Below are 4,787 nucleotides of genomic sequence, written 5' to 3'. Positions count from 1 at the left end.
ATTTTAGGATAATCAAAATGGTACGTAGGGTGCAGACACATCCGGAGAATCACTAGACTGGGTGAAGCACAGGGAGATTACAGGAAAGGATGGAGTCAGGCAGTCAACAGGGAGGTACCTGGAGACTCCTTGGACGCAGGGAAGAGGAGGCAACAGTGGAGCAGTGTTACAGTGAACAGAACACCCACCAGCCACCGGGGAGCTGTGATCCAGACTCCAGCGGCAACCAGGGATCCAGCAGAAGCCATGGACCAGCTCTTGCGGCAGCCAGGTGGGAGCCTGGGTTCGCATGGGGAGCTTGGGAGGCAAAGGCAGGCTGGGACTGGACCGAATAGTTTGGCCCAACAATAAACAGAGAGGGAGCCACCGGCTGCATGGGGAAGATGGAACTCACAGTATGGGGATCGGATGCCAGAGTGGAAGTATTTCTGGCTGGTCACGCTGGGTTGATCCCATAGGGAGGACAGTACCAGCTTCACGTCCTGCAGGATCTGTGTGGTCCTTGGATCTGAAGGCCAACAGTCCTGGTTCTCTGGCAGTACCCTGCCAGGTGCCATCTTGTGTGTCAGGGCAGAGAGAGTACGGGAAGCAGTCCGGAGTGGGCTCGATTCTAACCAATCACACTGAGCTGAGCCCACAGAGAAAGGAGCACCGGCCTTGCATCCGGCGGGTTCTGGGAGGTCCTCAAATCTGATGACCGGTGACCCCAGACCTGTGTCAGTGTCCCATTGGTTGTCATCTTGCACGGAGAGGCAGGGGCTCAGAGATCCGGAGGAGCTGTGGTGAACTGCGCATGAGCTGAATCAGCAGCACTCAAAGCCCATTTTCACAGGACCGGGCACTGTTAGACTGAAGGGAGGACAGCTGAGCTGCGCAAGGGCTAAGCTGGGAACTAAATCACTTCCAGCTTAGAGCACTGTACAGGCTCTTCAGAAAAAAAAAGAGTTCCATGGTGGCACTCTACTGACTCCAACTGGGGTACTCCAGGTGGCACTCAGACGCAACAAGCAGCACGTACAGGCAAGATCAGCACCCCGACAAACTGGTTATTTAGGACAGGTGGTGTCTTCCTAATCCAGGACACTGGTTGAATATAAAAATCAACTTGTAGACCTGTAAGTAACACATCTTAGAAACCTGCACCGAGGAGAAGAATCCTTTGCCAAACAGGATACAATGTCATAAAGTAAAAGAAGAGACAGAGGCACAATGAATGTTACTAGAGACTCCCTGGTAAAGAAAAAAAAAACCCCTACCACTCTCAGAATTAACTAAGGAAGACATTGAGAAAATGGGGGGCAAGAAACTCAGAAAACTCATTATAAAACTTCTGACCAACAATGACAAGCACATGATACAGGAGTTCAAAGAATGTAAAGAATATGTCACACAAGAAATGAGTCAAATGAAAGCTGACATTTCAGAAAAATACACTGAAGCAAATTAAAAGTACAGTGGAGCCTCCAAAATAGAATGAATGAAGCAGAAGAAAGAATCTCAGGATTAGAAGATATTTCCTGTTCCCAGGGGAATCAAACAAAAAGCTGGAAGCAGAGCTAGGCCAAGCTAAAAAAAAATGTATCTAAGACTTAAAAGAAATGATTAAAAGGCCCAACATAAGAATTATGGGGGGGGGGCAGTATGGTAGCCTAGCAGCTAAAGTCCTCACCTTGTATGTGCCAGGATCCCATGTGGGCACCAGTTCTACTCCTGGCTACTCCCCGCTTCCTGTCCAGCCTTCTCCTTGTGGCCTAGGAAAGCAGTCAAGGATGGCCCAAGGACGTGGGACCCTGCATCTGCATGGGAGACCCTAAGGGGGCTCCTGGCTCCTGGCTTCAGATCGGCTCAGCTCTGGCTGTTGCAGCCACTTGGGGAGCGACTATGTGGATGGAAGATTGTTCACTCTGTCTGTCCTCCTTTCTGTATATCTGCCTTTCCAATAAAGATAAACACACTTAGAAATGTAGGAGAGGGAGATTTTAGAGGGGAGCAGGGAAATGAGGGAAGTGTAGTTGTCTCTTTGGAGTTGTACCTATCAAATACGTAAACACTGTTCTCTTTAAATTTTTTTAAAAACTTCTCTTTAATAAAAATAAATTTTAAAAGAAACATCAGATTATAGAAAAAGGAAGGAAGAGAAAGAGTGAAGAAGAGAGAGGAAAGAAAGACTTCCATCTGTTCGTATATTCCATAAACAGTTGCAACTTCTGGGGCTGGGCCAGATTGAAGCCAGGAGCCAGGAGTCTCATTCAGGTCTTCATGTGAGTGTCAGAGACTCAGGCCCTTGTGTCATCTTCTGCTGCCTCGCAAGAGCATTAGCAGGAAGCTGATCAGAGGTAGAACTGCAACAACTCAAACCAGTGTTCATGTGGGTCACTCCTGTTGCAGCCAGTGGTTTAACCACCTATGCCACAGTGCTGGCTCCTTACATGCTTTTTTCAAAGCAGTGGTATGCCTGGTTATGTGAAAATCTTGTGGAAAGTTTTAACAGAACAATGGAGGAGAGTGGAAAGTAAAATAGTAACATGGTCAAACTAACTAAAATATGGAAAAGTAAAATATAATCTATGAAGTTAAAGGAAGAAGTAAAATCTAGTGCTATGGTGGTCATTCTAGTAAATGTAAAAGTAAAATCAATTTAAAAAAAGAACAGCACAAAGGCAAATGTGCAGAACATCCCACTAAAAACCTAGCAGAGGGCTAAATCAAAGAATAATCCATTGCTAAAATGACAGGAAGAAATTGCCACCTACCCATATTAACATTGAGTGTAAATGACTTAAACTCATCAACCAAATGTCATAGATTAGAGGATTGGATCAAAAAACAAAACCCATCTATCTGCTGCTTACAACAGACACATCTCACCAACAAAGATCAGAGGAAGCTGAACGTGAAAGGATGGAAAAAGATATTCTAAGCAAATGGTACGGAAAAATGTGCAGGTGTAGCCATTCTTACATCAGATGATATAGACTTTGATGTGAAAAACATTAAAAGAGATGAAGGACACCATATAATGATCCAAGGATCCATTCAGCAAGAAGAGATCACCATAATAAATGTATGTGCATCAAATGCCAAGGCATCTAGCTATGTGAAACAAACATTAATAGACTTAAAGGGAGAAATAGACTCCGTTACAGTCATAGTGGGTGACCTTAATACGCCAATTAACACCAATAGACAGATCAGAGAGATAGAAACTCAGCAAAGAAACAACAGACCTCTCCCAAACTCTAGCAAATGAACTTAGTTAATATCTACCAAACTTTTCATCCTACAGAGTATATGCTTTTTTTCATCAGTACATGGAACCCTCTCCAGAATTGAGAGGCCACAAAACAAGCCTCAGTAAACTAACAAAAAAAAAAAAATCAAAATTATACCATTCACCCTCTCAGACCATCATGGAGTGAAACTAGAGACCAATAAGTCAAAACACCCAGGAAGGCTTGCAACACATGGAGACTGAATAATATGTTACTAAATCAGCAATGGGTTAGAGAGGAAACCAAAGGGGAAATTTAAAAATTGCTTGAAACAAATGAAGGCGTCATCACAACATATCAAAATTTATAGAACAAAATCAAGGCAGTATTAAGAGGAAAGTTCATTTCAATCAATGCTTCTTAGGAAACTAGAAAAGCACCAGGTAAATCAGCTAAACTTGTAGTTGAAGGAGCTAGGAAAACAACAGCAAAGCAATTCCAAGATTAGTAGGAAAAAAAGAAATCATTGAAATAAGGAAGGAAATAAACCAAATAGAGACCAAAAGAGCTACAGATAAGATCAATGAATCAAAGAGCTGGTTCTTTGAGAAAATTAACAAAATAGACTCCCCAGTAGCCCAACTAATCAAAAAAAGGGGGAGAAGATACACATCAATAGCATCAGAGATGAGAAAAGGAGATATAACGACAAATACCTCAGAAATAGAGAGAATTATTAGGAACTATTACAAACAATTATTTGCAAACAAATCAGAAGATCTAGAAGACATGGATAGATTTTTGGACACATTCAATTCACCAACATTGAATCAAGAAGCAATTAACAGTCTAAATAGACCTATAACATGCACTGAGATTGAATCGGCAATTAAAGCCGTCCCAATCAAGAAAAGTCCTGAGACAGATGTCTTCACTGCAGAATTCTACCAAACATTCCAAGAGGAACTTATCTCAATCCTACACAAGCTTTTCCAAACAATAGAAAGAGAGGCAATCCTTCCAAACTCTTTCTATCAAGCTAATAATCACCTTAACACCAAAGCCAGATAGAGAAACAACAGAAAAAGAGAACTACAGACTGATATCCTTTTTGAACATAGATGCAAAGATCCTCAACAAAATACTAGCCAACAGGATCCAACAGGATCCAACAGTACATCAGACAGATCAGACCCAGACCAGGTGGGATGCATCCCAGGCATGTAGCGATGGTTCAACATTCGCAAATCAATAAATGTGATACATCACATCAACAAGTTGCAAAATAAAAACCATATGACATCTCAATAGATGCACAGAAGGCATTTGATAAAATCCAACACCATTTCATGTTGAAAACCCTAAGCAAGATAGGCATAGAAGGAACATTCTACAACACGACTAAAGCAATCTATAAAAAATCCAATGCCAGCATCATACTAAATTGGGAAAGACTGGAAGCCTTCCCACTAAATTCTGGAACTAGACAGGGATGTCCACTGTCACCACTACTCTTCAATATAGTATTGGAAGTCCTTGTCAGAGCTATTAGGCAAGAAAAAAGAATTAAAGGAA

This window comes from Ochotona curzoniae, unplaced genomic scaffold (assembly GCF_017591425.1).
Source record: "Ochotona curzoniae isolate NIBS_2020 unplaced genomic scaffold, NIBS_Ocur_1.0 scaffold_2587, whole genome shotgun sequence".
Taxonomy (NCBI): domain Eukaryota; kingdom Metazoa; phylum Chordata; class Mammalia; order Lagomorpha; family Ochotonidae; genus Ochotona; species Ochotona curzoniae.
This window is presented reverse-complemented; position numbering follows the sequence as displayed.